The sequence below is a fragment of the Alligator mississippiensis genome, chromosome 5 (genome assembly GCF_030867095.1).
Source record: "Alligator mississippiensis isolate rAllMis1 chromosome 5, rAllMis1, whole genome shotgun sequence".
NCBI lineage: Eukaryota > Metazoa > Chordata > Crocodylia > Alligatoridae > Alligator > Alligator mississippiensis.
In genome coordinates this window covers 197,607,102-197,629,171 of record NC_081828.1, presented here as the reverse complement: position 1 = coordinate 197,629,171, position 22,070 = coordinate 197,607,102, and positions in this window count along the sequence as shown.

Here is a 22,070-nt window from a genome sequence, read left to right as displayed (position 1 = left end):
CCTTGCTTATGTAAATCTGCTCTTTAGTGTAGCAGAATATTAACACTATGACACTGCAGAATCATAGAATCATATAGAGAAGCAGGCGCTGGAAGGGACCTTCAGAGGTCATCTAGTCGATCCCCTTGCCTAAAGCAGGATCATCCCTGTATCCAAACCATCCTATACACGTTCATAATCTCTTTGTAAATCTATTGTCACCCCTGACACAACACAAGACACAAGCTGCCCCAGGTAAAGCAAGGGAACCATAGCCTTGACTCTCACTCATACTTTACATTGCTCTACCAAATTGTTTTTACTCTACAAAAAGGCCATGAGCTTTGCTAGAACATTAAAAAATGGCTTCAGTGCGAGCAAGCATCAGGCTTCCTTTTAGAGATGACCACTGCATTCAGCTTCACTAAGTTGAATGAGAACCACATTTATGTATGTGAAGATTGAACAAAGCCATATAGTTTTTCCTATTTTTTTCAAAAGGGGTGAGAAAAAATACAAATCCCACACTGGAATAAACTCTTTTCCTTATGGCTAATTTTAAATGCTTCTTTTTAATGTTATGATTATTTATCGATCTCTAAATAAAATAACTATTTAGGGAATTCATATTAAAGTAGCCTTTATTCTCTTTGTATATATTCACAGCTCTTTTGAAGCCATTATATGGGTTTTTTTCTGAGTTCCACACAGTTTTGTGTACATGGACATTTATTTTGTCTAAAACCTTAAAAACAACCCAATTAACCAACAGCTTGGTACAATGTTCAGAAACATTCAGAACCCCCCCCCCCCCCATTGCTTTTTTTAAGATCATGCCTTAAGGGGGAAAGGTCATTCTCCCATCTTAGGAACACCTCTGTTCTCTTACCCACAGAAAGCTGCATTTCAGAGAAATGAAGATAATCTCATGCTGCCAAAATCCTGCTCATGAATGACCCTATTGTAAAGATTTCCACCCTTGTCTTCTTCCAGTCCTGTCCTTCTCTACCAAGCCAAACTGAGTGATAGGCCTGAAAACTAAATTTGCTTCCAGCTAATGCAGGGGCAGGTAATTATTTTGGCTGGAGGGCCACTTAATGCGTTTTGGTGAGCTGCTGAGTTTTTGTAGCCCCATCCCTTGACAAGCACCCCAGCCCCTGGTCACCATCTTGGGGCTGAATGTTCCACCCCTAACCTCTGCCATTTGCCACTGGAAGTCCCTCCCCTTGCCCCTGGAAGTAATTCCTTTGGGAAGGGGGTTTGTCTTCTTGGAACCAGACAAAAGAGAAATTATATACTAAACATCAAACATCTGTAATAATATATTTTAATTTTATTTTTTTTAATATTTCTGTCCTGACTGTGTATGTTTGTGCTGTATATATAGAAGTGATTGCAAAATAGCTCAGAATGAAGTCTTACTCTTGTATATTGTGCGGGGGGGTGTGTGTGGAGAGGTGTGGGGGTGTGGGGTTTGTGGGGACTTCTAGGTGTGTATGTGAGGATGTGTGTGTATGTGGGGTATGGGGGAAGGTGTGGGGGCATGTGTGGATGTGGGTGGGTGGATATGGGTTTGTGAGGGTGGGTGGATATGGGTTTGTGAGGGTGTGTGTGTGGGTATGGAGTTCGTGGAGGTGGAGGGTTGGGGGTGTATGTGGGTGTGTGTGTGCCATGTGCATGTGACAGTGAGCTGGGCTTCTCCCAGAGGCACAGATAAGTGCCATGTTTGTGCAGTGTGATTGTGTGTGGAAGAGGATGTGGTTGTGGGGTTTAGGGTGGGAGGGTGTGTGGGGTGTGCATGGGAGCCCCCGTGCATGCCCCCTTGTGCCAGTCAGCCCCCATCCCACACATCCTGTAGTGCCTCCCCTGCCACCACCAACACCGTACAGCCCCAGCACAGCCCATGCCCACTACATGCCACCCAGCCTGGCACATCCTTCCACCCCTGGGCATGCAGTGCCCCTCCTCCTCACCACCATGGGGAAAGCAACCCCTCCCCCTTGCCACCACTGGGTAGTTTTTGGTGCAGCCACCTGGAGTGTGTGTCAACTTTAGTTCAAAGCATGTTTTTTGAGTTTTTTTAAAAGATTCAACAGCACTTAAAAGCTATCACTGAAGAAAAATAAAACTCACTCAGAGACTATAATCTTTCATATCAGACTCTCCATATGTATCCCATTTTTATGGTTTTAAATTAGGGTTTTATGGTGGAAATGCTATCAGACATCTAATTAGACACTGGTTTTAGCAGCTGCTATTATAAGTGATACCTGTGGTGGTAGAGGAGAGTCTCTCCTTCATAGGAAATAGAAATAGGACATGGGGAACTCCTTACGAAGTATATACCTAATCTTGTAGCAAGATATAAAATGTGACAGAACTCACTAACACAGGGAACCTGGCACTAATGAAAAGTCAGAAAAAAGAGTATGTCCATTTTAATGTGTTTCTGCATTATACCTTGTTTGATAAGGTTACAAAGATAGCAATCTTTTGCTATGAATTTCCTAATTACAAAACACTTCAAGATTTATTACAAGGATGATGATTGGATTGAGCCAAGCTAATCAATATCTCATTAATTACTAGATGTTGCTTCCCATTACCCCATTCCAAGAGCTGGATTCAAGGAGTTTGAAAATATTAAGGCTCAGCCAACATTACACACATTTGTCATAAATACCAATGCTCATTTCACATAAGAAGGAAACCACGATGCCAAGAAAAATGTAACATAATTTATACAGAAATGCATGGATTACTGTGTACGTAGGAAAAAAAGCAGTTAGTTTTCTTGGCATTCTGTATCCAATAGCTGTGAACAACCAAGTGTACTCCAGTGAAGTATTAGCTAGTGATACTCAACACTGGATAATATTTCATATTAATTAGTATTGCAGCCTTCTAGCCTTTTCCTGACAATATCATTAAGTGATTGGAAAATTACAGCATCACCTAATCAATAAAAAAACCCCAAAAAACTACTAATGCATAATTACTGGTGACTAATCAGTCATGTTAAATTAGGAAAATAAGAATGGACTTAAATTTAACTGTATACTCACACAGTCTCGTTACTTAAACAGCTATCTTTACATATAATTGGAAAGCTATATAGACAGCTAGGTAGATAGATGCATATATAAACATACCACAATAGTCACCATTTTCATAACTTTATTATGATCTTTAACTTTATAATGATTTAATATAGTGGCATTAAGGTATGCCCAAGTATAAAGTACTATTGTCAATAACAAAGTAACATGATTTAAATGCAAAGGCCAATTTTTCATGGCAGTCAGGGTGTGTGTGTTTATACAACCTAAATGGGTATAGGTTGTATCTGTGTTAGTCTAAGGACATAGGCAGACAAAGTTCTTTGGGTAAATCTGATATCTTTTATTAGACCAAACAACCTATACCTTTTTATATACATATAACATTAACTATAACAATAGAAAGAACACTTTGAACTTTAGAAAGTGTATTGTGCTGTAAACTAGAAGAATCTCTCTAAGGAAGGCAGGCAATCATGGTTATACTGTGATCAAACTTACTTTTAGCTGTATAGGGTATGTTTGCTTTGCACATAACCACACAGAAATGCAATAAAAGCTATCATAGTGATGCATACTATAAATCAAATAACTATAAAATGGAGAAAAATGTGAAAAAAATGATAGTTTTGGCCATAAAGAGCTGAGCATACATAGAGTACTGGAATTCAAAGCTAATTCATTTATGAAGATACAAGTACAAAGCAAATATGGACCCCCAACCACAACAGTGAAAACCATGGACACTTCGAAAATTACTTAAAGGAGTATGCTGACATCTATGCTGAGTTATGGGTCATACTGTGAGAGCCCAGAAGCCCACTTCATTGCCTGATACGTGAGAGTCAGGGGAGACAGGGCTGATAGAGTCATTCCAAAGATGTTAAAGTTGCATCCTGTCACTTAAATCTATCCCTCTGTCTTCAACCACCTGTGCATTCTGATCAGAAGCATTAGTCTAAAAAAGAAAAAAAAAAGGCTCCCACAACAATTGTGACAAAGATTGGCAATGTCCCCAAGCCATTTAAAGTTGTTTAGTGTTGTGGGAAAGTTTGGCTTGTAGCTGTTTCCCCAGCTGCCCATCAGTGGTAACACGAAAAAATTTTAAACCCCTGCTTTCTGAATCAGCCAGTCTGGCTATCTTATGTCCCCCACCTCCCCTCAAACACATCTCTATCAATCTCCCACTTTCTGTGGTTCAAGCAATAGCCATAGCCATCAATAGTTGAGCTGTTCAGGAATTTTTTGCCAAAATCTTTTTCCCCCCACCCCAGAAAACACAAGCTAATTGTAACTGAAACTTTCCAAGATCCTGAGTCAGTTTTGACTAATCTGTCAACTAAAAGAATTTTGAAAATGATTTCCAAATAGTCAAAATGCTTCATTTTGCCTCATTTTAAAAAAAATTATAATAAATTACTATCAATTATTTGTATTATTTATTTTTACTAACAATGTATTAATATTAATAGCTGATTATACTTATTTTTATTACATTATTGATAATTTATTTTTATTATTATTATTGATAATTATTTTATTAATTATTTTTATCATCTACTATTTTAGTTACATGTGCAAGGATGCCATCTGCGAGGAATGGGACATGGTGTAGGGGAGGTACAGAGCCATGTGATAGACCCATAAGGGCACGGTCACAAGTTGGGTGGTCATTATAATAAGATCAGGGCAGCCTCCCACACAACATACATCTATTAACATCAAGGTGTGGCAGAAGAAAGTGGAGCAGACTACCCTTAGAACAGGGTATTTCATTTTTTTGGGTACCCCATGACAAATGGTGAAAACAAAACCAATTTAATTTAGTAAGAAACTAAAGTTGCTCTCACTTAACTCTACCTGCACTTATTTCATTTTGAAGAGAAAAAGAGATTTTAGCAACTAAAATGTGTATGAGTAGGGAGTAGCCTTTTCCATTTAGAGTTTTATTTCCTCTTTTTTTTCTGTGGCCAAAAAAAAAGAACTAAGTGTGAGGAAAAAGTGACCTTCTATTTTGTATATATTTTCCCTTCTCATTTTTCTAGTGAATCAAGTGAGAAAAAGAGCATAAAGAGCATGGAAATAAGATTTTCCTATAAACAGAAAAATTGTTGAAAAGTTCTATTTGAAAAAAAAAAAGTTGTTTATGAGTGAAAAAACATTTTGTGGAACTTTTTGAACATGAAAAAATATTTTGAATTGTACTGAGAAATATACTCATCTGGTTCAACAGCTCTACTTAAAGCACATGCTTACATGCTTCTGAAGTCTATGGAGTTACATGGCTGTATAGACTACCTTTGTCCAAATTAACATGCTGGCTTTCTTCTATATCTTATTTCCTTCTGGTCTGTGGGAGATACAGACTTGCAGCAGAACAAAGAGAAGGCCTCTGGTTAACCACTGCTCAATAACATTGCATGTGGGCTCGCACCGCACCCAGAATCAATGAAAGCCAGTGCCCCATTCTTATTCCCGTAGAATGGGAAGTGATATTTTCTTTGGCCTGTGCGATGAATTTTATAGGCCAAAGTACAGTAGCTGCAATGTGGTATTGTGGCTTCTCTTCAGTTATGTCTTTAAAATAAAATAAAGGGAAACAACTGAAAAGGAGTGAGACAGCCAGTTCTCAATCAGTTTTAGCACCAAGTAACATCCTGTATAAGTGGAGTTCTTCCTATGAGAGAACACTCTAAGCCATTTATCTTGGTTTCCAGACCACAGCCTGTTGTACTGACTGTGGAAATCAACAATGGGCATGGCTCTTATTTACTCAGTATATACATACATCTGGTTATCATCTATGAAATCTCAAGTACTTTTTTTCTGGGTGTGGTGTTCTTGCCAAAGAACATGTTGTTTCTGAATTGGTTCACAATAACACACACTTTATAAGCCTCTAACAAGGTTTCCTGCAGGCTTTCAGGAGTACTAATATTATGGCAGCAGAATGGAATTCAGGTGTTATCCAGTAAGATACTGCATTCAGCAAAATGTAACAATGTGCTCCTTAAAGTACACTACCTGGCTTTTTATATTTTCTCTCAGTAGACAGCCATGGCAAATGAGACTTATATCTACACTGATTGTTCTATAAGGTGCAAATCTACCCTGCCTTCTAAATGAGACTTCCCCTGACATGAGCAACACTTGAAAAAGCAAATACACAGCATTCATGAGGTTTTTAAGTCAAAGAACACAGATAACATTTCTTATCGTTTTCCAGCATTGAGTCAAATCATTGGCTTTCAGCTTCTGGTCCTGGGGTGCTTGCTGAAAGTTACTGGGCTAGTCATATGCTTCTGTTTTTTTCCTCTTTCTTCCTCATGGCAACCAAGGTCAAATTAAAAGTAGAAATTATTTAAAAAAATAGAATGTGTAATTCTCTGCTAGAAAAGAAATAATTTCACATAATATTCTGGGGGAAAAAATTCCTCTGTTTTTTCACTAGCTGGTGAAGATATATAGATATATATGAACAAAACTTTTTTTTCATTAAAAGATCAGTCTTCTGTGTAAGTTTGAAGATATATATAATTGTTCCCAAATATCACTGCCTCATGAAACTAATTGCAGTACTGGCTATGGGAATATTATGTATTGCAAATAGGAATAGCAGTGCACCTGACAGTTGCTTCAACACACTGAAATAAAATGGAAATGTTTGTGGGCCCTAGGCAAGACAAACTTAATCAGCAAATAGATAACTTTCACTCTGAGTTCACATCACTGCATGGGTGTTAAAAACCATTATTTACAGAGGTGCAACTCAGTGTTTGTAGCCTATAGCATGAAAACATTCTGAACTAGCAAATTTAAGCAGAAAGCACATGCCTACAATGTCACCCTATATATAGGGCTAGGGTCTACAAAATTTAGGTGCTGCAGTATTCACTATTGAAGTATCTAACTTAAGCGCCCCATGATCTAACAAAATTCACAGCCCAATTTTAGCTCTTCAGGTACTTTCTACTATGTATGGGGAGAAATATAGGGGATTAAGAATGGGATTCACACTTATAAACAGCTGAGGGCAGGTCTGTAGAAAACATTGGGTATGTCTACATGTTAATTTAAGTGGGCTTAAATTCAATGTGCATTAAGCTAATGCACATTAAGCATTTTTGTCAGGTGTCTACATCTGGTGGGATTTGGGACTAAATTTAGTACCAGGTCAGTGCAGCCCTGACATGTGCCATGTGCATGGCAGAGACGCAAGCAGCATGTGCCTGCCTGCCCTAGCTGTTTGTGGGTGCTAGGGCCAGGGTTCCCCAGTCCTCAGGGCTTCTGCAGCTGTTCTACACATTGCCATCTGGGTGTCTGCCACTTGGCCACCTAGCACCACCCGACTCCCCCACCAGCTCTGGCCACTTGCTTTTCATAGATTTCATAGACATTAGGGCTAGAAGGGACCTCGGAAGATCATCAAGTCCAGCCCCCTGCCCAAAGGGCAGGAAGTCAGCTGGGGTCATAGGATCCCAGCAAGATAAGCATCCAGTTTGCTCTTGAAGGTGTTCAATGAAGGCGCTTGAACCACCTCCGGCGACAGGCTGTTCCAGACCTTGGGGGCTCGGACAGTAAAGAAATTCTTCCTTATGTCCAGCCTGAAACGGTCTTGTAGTAGTTTATGACCATTCAACCTAGTCGTCATCCCTTGGGGCGCTCTGGTGAACAAACGTTCCCTCAGATACTGGTGGTCCCCCCTGATAAACTTGTAGGTGGCCATCAGATCACCCCTGAGCCTGCACTTTTCCAGGCTAAAGAGCCCCATAGCTCTCAGCCTGTCATTGTAGGGCCTGCTTCCCTGACCTCTGATCATGCGCGTGGCTCTTCTCTAGACTCTCTCAAGCTTCTCCACATCCTTTTTGAATTGTGGAGCCCAAAACTGGACGCAGTACTCCAGCTGCGGCCTCACTAAGGCCGAGTACAAGGGGAGAATGACATCCCGGGATTTGCTTGAGAAGCATCTATGGATGCAAGCCAGCTTTTTGGTCGCTTTACTAGCCGCAGCATCGCACTGCAGGCTCATGTTCATCTTGTGGTCAATGATGACCCCCAAGTCTCTTTCTTGCATAGTGCTAGCCAACATAGCACTGCCGAGCCTATAAGGATGCTGCGGGTTTTTCTTCCCAAGGTGGAGAACCTTGCATTTATCGGCATTGAACACCATCAGGTTCTGGTCTGCCCACTTGCTGAGCCTGTCCAGGTCAGCCTGGATCACCCGCCTGTCTTCTGGTGTGGATGCTTTGCCCCAAAGTTTGGTGTCATCGGTGAACTTGGCCAGTCCGCTTCTGACTCCAGCATCCACATCATTAATGAAGATGTTGAACAGTATGGGTCCAAGGACAGAGCCTTGGGGGACCCCACTGGTCACAGGACACCACGATGAGTGACTTCCATCAATTACTACCCTCTGGGTCCGACCACGGAGCCAATTTTCCAGCCAGTGGATCGTGGAGGACCCAAGGCGACAATTGGCCAGTTTCTCCAAGAGGTGATCATGAGAAACCAGATCGAAGGCTTTTTTGAAGTCAAGATATATGATATCAATCTCTTCTCCCTTGTCCAGGTGATAGGTTACCTGGTCGTAGAAGGAAATGAGATTGGTCAAGCAAGACCTACCCGCAACAAACCTGTGCTGGCTATCCCTTAAGATGTTGGCATCGGCCAGTCCATTAAGGATGGCCTCCTTAATAAACTTTTCTAAGATCTTCCCCGGGATAGAAGTCAGGCTGATGGGCCTATAGTTAGCCGGATCCACTTTCCTCCCTTTCTTGAAGACAGGCACCACATTGGCCTTCTTCCAGTCTTCGGGCACTACACCAGAGCGCCAAGAGTTTTCAAAGATCCGTGCTAGAGGCTGGGCTATGATGCTCGCCAGCTCCTTGAGTACCCTGGGGTGAAGATTGTCAGGGCCGGCTGACTTGAAGGTATCCAGCTTCTCAAGATGTTCCTTCACGAAGTCAGCATTAATGGAGGGCAGGGGATCACCCTCACCCGGACTTCCCCATCCCATAGCGGGCATGGGCGTCCCATGGGATGCATGAAAGACCGACACAAGGTACCTATTTAATAGGTTGGCTTTTTCCTGTGCGTCAGTTGTCAGTTGCCCCATCTGGTTCAGCAGGGGTCCAATGTTGCCCCTGCTTTTCCTCTGGCTCCCCACATATCTGAAAAAGGACTTTTTATTGTCCTTGATGCTCAAAGCTAGTTGGAGTTCAGTTGCAGCCTTGGCTTTCCTGGTATGCTCCCTACAGGACCGGACCAGTGCAGAATAATCCTCCTTGGAGGTGACTCCCATCCTCCATCCTTTGTAGGCCTTTCTTTTTAGCCTCAGGAGGTCTGCTAGGTCCCTGGAGAGCCAGGGGGGCTGCTGTGCCCTCTTGCTGCCTTTCCTCCGAGGTGGAATAGACTTAGTTTGTGCATTGAGGATCGCTCCCTTGAGGAGCAACCACTCTTCTTGAACTCCCCTCTTCCCATGGTCATGGTCCCTTAGGGCCTCACTGACAAGCCTCCTGAGCTTGTCAAAGTCGGCTTTCCTGAAGTCGAGGACTTCCGTGTTGCTGACTGACTTGCCAGCTTTTCGGCGGATGGTGAAGGTGATCAGCTCATGGTCACTGTCACCCAGCTTCCCATCAATCACTAGGTCGCCGACTAGTGCATCCCCAGTAGCCAGTACCAGGTCGAGCAGCGCTTTGCCTCTCATTGGCCCATAGACTTCTTGAATCAGGTAGAGGTCATCCACGCACGAGAGGAAGCTTTGCGACCACTCAGATTTTGCTGAGCGATCCTCCCACGAGATATCCGGGTAATTGAAGTCACCCATGACAACCATGGTCCTGGAGCATGCCGCCTCAGCCAGTTCCCAGGCAAACTCCTGGTCAAGCTCAGGACTTTGGGTGGGAGGTCTGTAGTCTGCCTGCTGGATGACTACTACATGGTCTTCCAGGGCCTCTTCTGCCACACAGCTGCTCCTGCCACCCCTGAGATCCATAGATTCCAGGACATCACCACTGGGATCACCGTCTCCCTCCTGTCCCACCAGCCCTGCTGGCTCTGGGCCCACTGCACCAGCCAGCATTGGTGGCAGTGCATGGTGCTGCAGGAATGGGACAATGATCATGGGTCAACACATTATAGATGACTTGGGTCAGCTTTGAAGACCTGCTGTGCCAGTTCTAGCCCCACCTGGAGCACTAGGACACAAGAGCACTTAGACGTCTCTGTAACATCCACCTGCCACACCACCCACACCACTCCTACCCCCTGCCCACCTCCCAACATCACTCCAGGACACACACATGTTTCTAATGAAAACCTTTATTCCCCTCACAGGCCCTCACCCCCATCCCTTTCACCTCCCCCCTCAACCAACAGAGTCCCCAATGCTCTCCCTACCTGTCAACAATAAAAAACCCTCCTCCCAAACTGAGAACTATATACAGCGGTTACAGTCTTTGTCTGAGTCATGGAGTGGGGGGCTGAGGGGTGGAGGTGCCCAGTGTACAGAGCCTGGTGGTAGGCAGCCAGCACATTGGCTGTTGACAGTTCCCCTGTGGTTCCAGGGGCCGCGATGAATGCCAGGGGCTCTTGTGGGCAGGAGACAGCAGAGGCCCTCCTCTGAGGCTCAGGCAGGGGCCTGCCGTGGGGTAGTAGGTGGGACCCAGGGGCCCTGGCTGGCCAGTTGCTGCTGGAGCAGCTCCACACAGCGCTGCTTCAAGCCCTGCAGCTAGGACCAGTGTGCCTGCTGCTCCCTATCCCATGCCTCCTTCTGGGCGGTCTCCTGAGCAACGTCCTCATCTCACCAGGCCAGATCCTGCACCTCCCATACCTGCTACTGCACCTGCTCCCATGCCACCCAGCTCTCAACTGCTGCCACCAGCTGCTGGAGTAAGAAGATCCAGTCCCTGGTGTGCTGGTGGCACAGCTGGCATGTCTGTGCAGCTCCAGTGGTGAGTAGCAGTGACCCTGCTGCACTATTCCAGAATAGCCCTGGAGCCTCTCCCCCACATCTGGATGTTGGACCTGAAAAAGCAAGAAACAGAAGGATTTTGTACAAGTTTGCAACATTGCAGAGATAAGATTCACCAAGGTACCTGCGCTGCCCAGCCTCAAATCAGAGGTTGGCTGTGCGCGGGTGCCCAGGGACCACAGTAAGCTGTTGGGGCAGAGCTGGGTCCAGGTGGCCACTGGCTGAGCACCCTAGCACCAATCCTCCCAGCTGCTTGCTGCAGCTGGCCTGGGCTCTGAGCAACTTCTGCCTGTCACAGAGCCTGAGCTGCTTGTAGCAAGGCTTTCAGCCTCCTGGCCACCTGCGTTGAGCAGCCGAGGATCCATGGCCAGCGGCAGCTGTCCAGAGCCTTGGATGGTTATGGCATGCTGAGCAAAATGGCCTTGTGTGCCAGGGGTTGCTGACCCCTGATCTAGAACATCCTTCAGGGGCAAGGGGCCTAGTTTTTTAAGTAATACAGCATGTAAGTGGAGGTAGCTATACAATCTCTTTGGTAGTTAGGACATTTACTAGTTGAAACATAGGTGTCTAAGGATTCTGGGCATCTTCAGGGTTAGGTTGCAGCTGAGTAGAGGTTTTGGGAATCTAATTTTGGGTGTACTCCCCTAAACATGGCTGTTGGGCTTCAATATGCTTTTGTGGACCTAATCCCATCTGTCTGTTGATAGTGCTAAATCTGTTTTTCTTTACTACAAAAACATTAACCTTGATTGCTATAGCAAGGAATCGGCAGGTATTCTTGCACTGCTCCCTGCAGGCTCCCTTTGTCTGTGAACCTATTTCCTTCTGCCTCTAAGAGATACTTCACTCATTTTTATGCTTAGGCTGGAGATTATAGGACTCCCCTGCTCATATATAAGATAGATGAAGGATCTGTCTACATTTCACAAACAGTGCAGTGTACATATCAACACTGGAAGCAGTCTAGTTGGGGGAAACACGTTACAAGCACATTTTCCCTGCTGGAAAGCTAAGTTAGAGGTATCTTAATTATTTCTACAGTGCACCGAAGGTTACAGTGTAGATCTCCTCCCAGAAGAAGTACCGAATAGTCTATACAGAGTGTAAGGTCAAACCCTGGACGTAAATGTAAGTAAAAATAAAACCTATGCCTAGCTGTGCAGTGACTTAGAAGCTGAACTTTCCACCTGTAACACTTCATTTGGCAATACCACTGAATTCTGGGTATGTTTCTTGAGTAGTGCTGTCAAAATTTTTTTCTGATAGAACATTTTTCTATTGTAAAGTTCCATTTCATCAAAATGGAATAGTTGATTTCAATGAAATTGTGTTTAATATTTTATAGTGTTTTAATAAAGTAAAAAAACAAACCCTGTGACATTTTATGTATGGAATGTTCTGCCTTTCATTTTGAACAACTTTTCATTTTGCAATCTGCTTTATTTTGCAGTAATGCAAATAAATAAACAACAAAGCATAACTAGCATGGTTTCCATTCAGGGGAGCTCCCAAAATTCCCTGCCTGCTGCTGCCATTGTGCATTCTGCCCATGTTGATTTCTGGCATGGTGCCACTATAGTCACAGTATGGTCTCGCCGATACTGCTTCCATTCTAGTGCTCCACTAAATTGGTACCTGGGGCTGATGTCCCACTTGCCCACCCAAAATTACATGACTGAAGAAAATCTAGTCTAAATCAACGCAAAGTAAACTTACTAATGGATTCCTATGTAGCAGCCTCCTTTTATCTCCTGCTCTCTTCTTGGTTCACATTTCAGGTTCTTTTCCATCAGTTGCTCTGTGTCTGTAATGTTGCAGGTATGGTGTATATATGATCTTGCATACATGTCCCTGAGCACTCCCTGCCACCTACACCTCAAGCATATTCCAAACCCAGAAGTACACCAGTGAGGACACTCTAGGATTGTCGCTGCTTCTGGCTCTTGAGTATGGAGACCAAGGTCTTAAGAGTAGCTACAGTTCCTGAATGTGTATATGAAATAGGTGGGGTGTGCTGGAGAATAGCACAGCAAGATCACTCTGCTATTGAGGTGCAGACAAGCCCAGAAAAACTGGAGGAGATGTTTTTGTGGTTCCTTTTGAACAAAGAGTTGCCTTTGCCCTGGGCAGTGGCCCAGGAGCTCCATTTTGGTCCCGTTCTCTTATGTTCCTAAAACTGACCAAGAATGATCATTTCCTTTTTAAATATCATTCATAATACATTTTTATGAACATAAACATTGTCCTTTTGAGTCAAACCAAAAGGCTATCTAGCTCAGAGGCATAGCTAGGCAGTTTTGCCCCCGGGTGGCAGCAGCACACGGGATAGCAGCAATGGCCAGCTTGCCCCTGATGACAGCACTGGGCCAGCAGTGGGTTTGGTGGAGTTTGACAGCATTGCCCACTTGCCCTGCTTGAGTTACAGGACTAATTTAACTCAGTATCCTGCTTCTGATGGTGGCAAGTAACGGATGCTCAAGAGGAAATGCTTTGTTTTCATTCTGACTGAGCAGAATGGGATGTTTACTGTGTACACATGCTGACTTCATTAATATTACTATTTAAATAATCCATTCTCTGAACTTCTTTACACATGCTGCCTAGGCAATAACTTCTCATCTGGACAAGCCATTTCACTACAAAGAGACTGTTGGCACAGCAAAGTGCAGCGTTGGCTGCTGTACACTGCCAACGTACACTGATACAGGCAAATTGAACTGTGAGAAATAGTGGAATATAGTGATCAAGTCTATTACTGTTACTCATGCACAAGATGCATTCTCATTGCAAAGTTAACCAAGGTGATCTGTGTCCCATGTAAGTACCTGGATTAGCCTAGGTCAGTTGCAATGATGAAATGGGTCTCAACCGTATGTTCTTAGAGACGCAGTGTGATGCCTGACTTGTTCCACTGTCCAGACTTCTCCCCATAGAACTCCATGGAAAGGCACTGCTTGGAATATTAGAGATTTAAAGAAAAAAATGTAGCATTTGAAACTTTTGTCATCATGCCTTGAGTCTATTGGGTTTAGCATAGCATGTGAGCAAGGTGTGTGTAGCAGGACTGAGCCCCAGCGGTGGCCATGACGCTCCCTGGTGTTTATGACTCCTGCCTTGCTTAAGCTCCTCAGGTACTCTCCCTCTTCTCCTGCTTGCCATGTCTTGATGTAGTAATTGGTTTATGAAGAGGAAGGCTGCCCAAGGGTCCTAGAGCAAGCCCTAGTCCATCCCTCTACCAGTGGATCTCTCTTGGACCCTGTCAGTCCTACTCCTGTCCTGACACTCAGTGGACTCTCCTGGCCTGTCCATACCCCAGGGTACCTGTTGCCTTATGGGCATTTGAGAGCCAGTGGGCACTGTCTGCTGTGCTCTGATCGGTGTTCCCCCTCAGTGCACTAATAATAAACCTTTGATCTCCACTCCTGTCCTTCTGTTATCATTTGCCCCCAGAAATCAGTTGTCACTTTCCCAATAGCTTCCTCTTCTGAGTTTTACTTGGTGGGCTTTTTGCCCATGACCCCGTAAAGACTATTTATAACTTTTGACCTCCCTTGTAGCCATGCCCATGCCTCACAGATGTTACCTATCAGTCCTTACATGGGGCAATCTGTCCCTTAGCCAATATCAGGCCACCTCAGGCCTCTTCATCCTTCTTGGGGCCTCAGGCTTCTCAGCCTCTGCTCCTTTTCTCTTGCTGGTCCCTTTAGCCTAGGTCCACAGTATTGGACCTGGCTTCTGGGGTTCAGCTTCTGTCTTGCCCTTTTGTGCACAGGTGTTGTCCTCTTGGCTTTGTCCCTCTTTGGCTTTGGGTCCCTGGCCCTGGTTTCACCACTCTTGGGCTCTGGCCTTAGCCTTCTCAGCTTCAGGTCTTCTCTAGCTCGCCCTTTTGGACCAGGGCTCTGGGACACTGATCCTTATTGTGCCATCTTAGGCTGCACTGTCACCCCTTTGGGCTTTTTGCCTTCTTGGGATTTGGCCCCCTGGCCCATCTCTGCTCTGCTCAGGCACTTGGCCCCTTGGCCCTGTCTGTGCCCAGCTTGGGCACTGGGCCCCTTGGCCGTATCTCTGCCTTGTTTGGGCAAGGCTTCAGCCTCTCCTTAGGCTACAACTCCCTTCATCATCACCACCTATCCATACTTTGAGCTCAGCCCCTGGCAGGGATCAATGCCACCACATGCCTCTTGGGCACTGCTGGCACTTCCACCACCCTGATAGCCCCAACTCAAACCATCAATGTGAAGCAAACAAAAAACATAAGCACTTTGACCAGAACTAAAACTCTTAGCTCACTGGCCGTATATCAACCCCCCTAAACATCCTGGGTCCTAGCCCCTGCCAGCTCTCAGCTCCTTATTTGCTGTTTTTAGGCATAGCAGGATCACAACCAATCACCCAGCACCAACCATCTTAATGCATCTTGCTAAGCTATTCCACCTGCAGGGACAGGCTTTCTGACTGAGCTTATATGCATCCCAAGCCCTGCCTCTCCTGGTCAGGTGGCTCCCCAGCCACCTGCAGGGGTTTCCAATCAGGACCTGATGGCTAGCTCCCAGGGAAGCTTGCAACTGCTGTTCTGGCTGCTTTAGGAGTGCACTTAGGGCTCTGCTCTATTGTCCTATTGTAGAGTGAGTAGCACAGTAATAGGCACTCATATGGCTATCTATTTGCCTACAGCCAGCTCATTAAGTGCAGTTTTTTTTTTCCACCTGGGACCCTCCCTGTTGCTGCTTTTCCCTCAAAGTAGCAGGGATCCCTTGGATCCCTGTTGCAGAGTGCATATCCTGAACCCAGTGCTGCTGTTAGGTAGCAGACTGATTCAGGTAGATGTCTCCCTCTGACTGGTCCAGATCCTAACATAATAGCAGCCTGCCAACTCTGATGATATAGTTTCCAGGAGGACTGGGAATTCTGTCACACCCCTGGACTTAGTGACCCTATTAGCTAACTGCCTGATGAGGGCTTGAGTAATCTTGCTCATTATTGGGAGTCACCTAGGTAACTTATGCTCCTAAGCCTGTCAATTAGGTTTGCTTCTGTGGGGCAAGATGCCTGAGTTTTATGCACTGAAATGCCTTAACAGAGATGCCTTAAAGGTCGATGAGGAGCTGGACTGTATTTCTGATTTCCAGTAATGTAAGTCAAAGCTGAATCAGGCTCTTCAAGAGCAAGTCATTGTATAAATCTAATTTATCTTTTTTAGAAATCCAAAAGCAAACTACTTATTTCAATTTTCATGAATATAATGTAGTGTTTGAAGGCCTTCAAAGGTTGTGTTTCAAAACCTGAATCACAGTGGGCACAGTCTGGGAATGGGTTAAAGTGTGCTAGGGCCCTGCAAAGAGATTATTCAAACACATTTCATTACATCAGCTGTGAAGTATTTCTGCTTTGCAAGCAAAGCAGGAGGAACATGAGCTATGTTGTTTTCTAAAACAAAGCTATTTCCTCTTACCACCATTCACAACTGTGTATGGGACCACATGACTCTGCTAGATGCTTGGTACTTTTATTCCATATAAGGCAATAGGAGTCGTGTGTATCGCACTGTTTGTTTACAACGCTGAGATGGCCGGAGAGATGTAGAGCAAAGTCCCCACAGGCTTTTTACAGAATGTGCACATTTGTACCTCTGGTGGAACTAAATTCCATTTAGTCGTAAATATTGACTCAGCAGTGGTTTCTGCTTTCAGTTTTACTGTGAACAATGGCACTGGAGATTATTAAGCTTAGATGCTGTATTTTTGCCTGTAGTGTGGATCAATGACTGCTGATAATGAAGCCACTTCTTTATAAGTTTGCTTTAGTCAACGAACTGTTGGACTATGGAAACTAGAATGATTCTTGTGAGGTATAACAAAAAGTTTCTTCCCTATCAAAACACTAAATAATTTTCCTTCTTTTTTGATTTACTGACTTCATTCCAATGAGATGCTCTGCAGATTTGCTCAAATGAGAAAAACTGACAGGAAGAAAACGAACATTTCCATTAAATAAATGGTTCCCTGGGAGCTAGCCATCAGGTCCTGATTGGAAACCCCTGCAGGTGGCTGGGTCCCAACTTGTGAATACCAAATAGTGACAACAAAAAGCACTTGACTGGAGCTTGTCAAAAAAATGAGGGGAGGTATTAAAGGGAATTCAGTGAAGGTGACAAAAAAATCATTTTCATTGGAAAATGAAACTTTAAAGTTGTCAACTGCACACAGGAAGGTTTTGATTTTGAGGTGAAAATTATAGATTTTTTTTTTTAAAGAGTAAGTATATTTTTTTTGAAAGAAAGACTGTTCCAGTTATAATTTTATACAATAGTTCTAACATTCTTACTCACCATTGACCTGAAGATGAAGAAGTACTCAAATCATTCCTTTGATGAATAATTTACAGTAATGAATAGATCTGAAAAAAATGTCCATGATAATTCACAAATGCTAAAAGAGGCAAAATACACTGAATAAATGATTGGCTATTATGACATTTGCTTAGCTTTAGTTCATTACAGTTAAACTTTATGTGACCATTAGACATTAGATCTAATCAGTTGTGCAAAAAGATTGTTATTTAGCTCAACTCCATAAGCAAAACTTAATCATGATGGAATTAGTCACTGGTGTCAAGAGAGGGATTATTATTATTTATTTCTAATTGCATCCACAATACATTAGGCACTGCTTATTGAAAAGCATAGCCCCTGCCCTGAAGAGCTCAGCCACTCTGGTTCCTGTTACCAGGATTATTTCTGCCACTGCCTGTCTAAGGTAAAATACATATACAGCCTTGGAGCAGGGGATTTTAAACTAGGTGTTACCCATCCCAATGGAGTGCTGTAATCAATAGCTATCAAGGAAGTCTCCCTTTTGGTTTCTCCCTATAGAAAGCTGTGCCTTCTTTGGCCTGACCCAGGACCCAGTTTGCTCACAAAGTTCTGTTATTTCTCTGTTTGAGTCCATTTTTTTTTTTACAAGGACTCTACTTGTCCTTACAACACACATGACAAGCAGTAACATAAACAACAGGCAAACAATAAAAGCAAAACCTACAGTCTTTCTTCAGGCCTTGAGAAAGAGACAACTTCCACCATGCTACTTATCCTTAGCATACCAACCTCCTTCTCCACTTTGCTACCTTCCCTGGGAGCTTTTAACTTCCTTCTAGGGCCAGTCAATCATCCTGTCACCTAACCCAGGGCTCCTGGACAGGCTTCTCTCTAACTCTCTGCAGCTGGGCTTCAGCCCCTGAGCCAGGCCCTTCATTACACTTCCCTTATGCCTCCATGATTCTTCTGCTCTTGGATGCACAGTGGCCCAACTTCAATGGTGAAGGAAGGAGCTATAACTCCCCTAACCATTCTATCTGCCAGTGGTTAGGACAGTCTCCTGTGTGGTAGGAGATGTGGGTTTGAATCCTTCTAGGGTGAGCAGGATTTATTGGCTTGTTTTCCAATTTCTGGACAAGTGCTGTAGCCAGAAATAGGCACCATCACCACTTACCATCTATTCGAATGAAAGAAGCTGTACACACTATGCCTTGAGTTGGCCTCAGTGCTGTTGGTAGGTGTTATGTGTACTCACAGCATGACTTAAGGTGGCAATTAGAGACTAGTAACTCAGGTTGGGATACGTTTGCCCATTTGCAGAAAGCTACGTTTAGGTGCTGCCAGACATTTTTATTTCAAAGTGTAGGTGCTGAATGGATTTAGCCATCAACTAGTTTTGCATCCACTGGATTAGGGGATTGTAGTCCTAAATTATTTCCAGTTGCTTGTCCTCAGTCAACTAAGTCATTAATGTGTTGATTTAACTTATCTTTACCTAAGTTTCCTCTGTATAAAAACAAGATGACAGTCCTTTCCCTTGTAGAGCAAAGAGGGGCAGCTCAAATTCTCAGCACTACTTTCATCCCACTTAAGCCCCTGTGAGATAAAAGCATTAAATGAACTGTATTAGAACTATTATCATCATAAGAGGATATTCTGCTATTGATTTCATAGCTTTATATTTTGCATGTAATATGGGTTCTGTGTGTGTGAAGTCAGGGGAGTTAGCCTTGGCTCAGTCTGGCATAAATGTGATCAGGATCTGGCCCAGTGTATGTTGCCTGTAAGAATGGCTGCTAGAGACATAAAGCTGAGGGTATCTCTTAATACCTTGGATAGCTGCTAGCAGGAGATTTTCTTCCAGCTTACCAGGTAAGGATGCTGCCTGTGTATCATGAGGAGCTGGGATTTCCTGCTGGCTGGCATTTCATCAGCACAGCTGGTATTTTATCTTAAGGTCAATAAGGAAAGCTTCCATGTAACGATAGATGGTTTAATATTCACACAAAAATACTGAATAGAGCCTGAGTTACACTTTAAAATATACAGTATTTATCTGGTATTTTTTCTTTGAAAAAAGACAACTGCATTTGAGTTGCAGCAGATCATGCATCCTCACATAGCTGGCCACATTCTGCTCTTATTTACTCTCCTGCAGCTCCAGTCAAACGAGCAAGAATGAATGGGTATAACTGAGAGTGAATCTTGCCTGGGGATTTCAGGCAAGGGGTGGAAGATTCAGCTTACTGGCTATAGCTGCTTGTGGATGTTACCCCCCCCCCCCCCCCCCCAAACCCATGCTTTACCAGAAGAAGCAGCATGTTACTTTGACCCATTTGCACCGTCTGTATAGATTAGATGCTTCAGCAGGGCTTTTTGGTGCTTTTAGCTAAAGCTGATTCAATCAGAAGCACCAAAAAAAAGCCCAACTTAAACACCCAATCTATACAGCTGTCAGGTAGGTTTTGTAGCATTTTTGCATTTGTTTTCATTGCACCTCCTTTTGGTACAATCCTCTAGTTTCCTTCTTGAAGTCCCACAGTCATTTAGAATCAGTCTCACCAAGCCAAAGTACAAATCAGCCACTTGGAGTCCAAGTTGTTTTGTGCAGATAAGTCTGCACATTGCTCTAGACTGCAGAGTTCTCACATTGCAGTTATTCTTGTCATCAGCAGGAGTCACTGCAAGCACTATTTTAGTACCATATAGGTGGTGGTATGTGCAACTGCTGCCAGAATGCTCAGAAATGCTCTCAGTAGGGGTGCATATGGATCTGATTTACATCAGGTCTCCATAATTATTGGCAAGCTCATTTTATGCCACTTATGGCAGATGCCATTATTTACTTGTGGAAGTATGTTACATAAACTATGACATAAATAAGATTTAATTTTATAAATAAGGTCCTATGTCCATACAGAAAAGTACAGTCATTTTTGTAACCAGGGTGGGAGTCAGGGCAATGGCTGGTGAAATATTTTTTAAATGATTCTCCCCCCAACCCCAACCTTCAAATCATACTATAATCAACAGAATCAGGATTTAAACACTGGTTCCTGTATCCCATATGACTTCCTAAAGCGATAAGCTAATGATTCCTCTGGGCTGGATTGTTTGCTCTTGGTCTGCCATCTCTATTCAAAACCCTCCCAAAAACCCATTTTGTAATGAAAACAAATTAAAATCCTCAGAATTTCTCACAAAGTAGAACAATTGTTTTCCAGCCAACTAAGGTTAGGAGATGAGGCTGAAGTCCTGACTTAAATTAAGTCAATGGCAAAACTCATCCTGATATCATGGGACCAGAATTTCACTCCATTGCTCTCTTCTTAGCTCTTGTCTTGCTGCACAATTTAGCACAAGTGACTACAAGCCAGATTCTGCCTCCCTTCCCTTGACTGAATCTAATTCTGCAAGTAGCATTTTAAAAATCAATGGGGTTTCTCAGGGAATAAGATACTAGTCACAGGGCATGTCTACATGTGCAATCGATTCACAACAATGAACTCCAGCACATATCGTGCCAGAATTTATTGTTCCTGGGCATCATATTTGAATGTGTTCCTGGGACCCCAGCATATTGAGCTGGGTTGGAGCAGCCCCAGCTGGTAGGGGGCCAGAGGGTCAGCCTACCAGCTCCAACCCAGCTAAATGTGCTGTGCTGGGGCTGGCTGGGGCATGAGGGTGCTCCAGTGTAGGGTTAGGCAGCAGGCAGCCCCTGCACTGAAGCACCATTGTGCCCCAGCCAGCCTCATCAGTATCTACACGTATGCTGCTGTATACTAAATTTACAAATACTAACCTGTGGCAGAGTTTATTAGTTTACTGTGGCCTGATAGGGCCTCATGTGCAGGCCAAAACGTAGAGGTGTTTACTGTGAAGCTAATAAGTGACAATGAGGCTATCAAGATCTGGCCTTTAACCAATGCTGCACCCAGTCCATCCCCATTTGTTGGAAACACTGTACCTTCAGGGTGTTGTGAAGATTAATATGTTAGCGTTAGTAATGCATATTGAGATCCTTGGATGAAACATGCTGTAAAAGCTTGGTGTATTAGTATCAATAAGTACATATTAGAAGCATGATGGTATCAAGGAGGTCCAATGAAAAAGTCTTCCCTTTGAAGGATACCAATCCCAGTACTATGTGGATATAGATAATTGGCCATCCTCCCATTTCTTTTTATCTGTTGCATGTAAGGATCATCTTATCTAGCAAATTCTCTCTAGGGTTGTGCTGTCATTTCAGCTCCACATGTCTAAACAAATTGGACAAAATTGTTGATGTAAATCCCCAAAGAACAGCAATGCATCTTCATTACAGTAATTATGGTCTATGCGGTTTTTTCATATAAAACAGATAGTTGGCTTTAATTTAAGTTCAAAAGACAGCAAAGTGCTTAGGGCAAAAATCTCAGGGAAATCAGATGATGTAAATGAGGAGTTTTCTTTAAACATGTTAAAACTAGAACAGAGATCTGAATCAGACCACCCTACTACGTGGAAAGCAAGTATTTCTAGCTAAGATGGCTCATCATATATTAGACCTAATGACCCCACTGCATAGGTTAGGAGGCATGAACCAAAACAACCTGCAGTCTTACTCTGACTCTATAAGCACAAGTAGGCTTAAAGACAAACAAACATTAAAATGCCCACCTCTTTGATGTATCTAATTAATTTTTATGGTAAAGTCTTAGAAAATCCTCACTTGCAATTTGCATTTTTAAAATGTTTCCTTAATTCT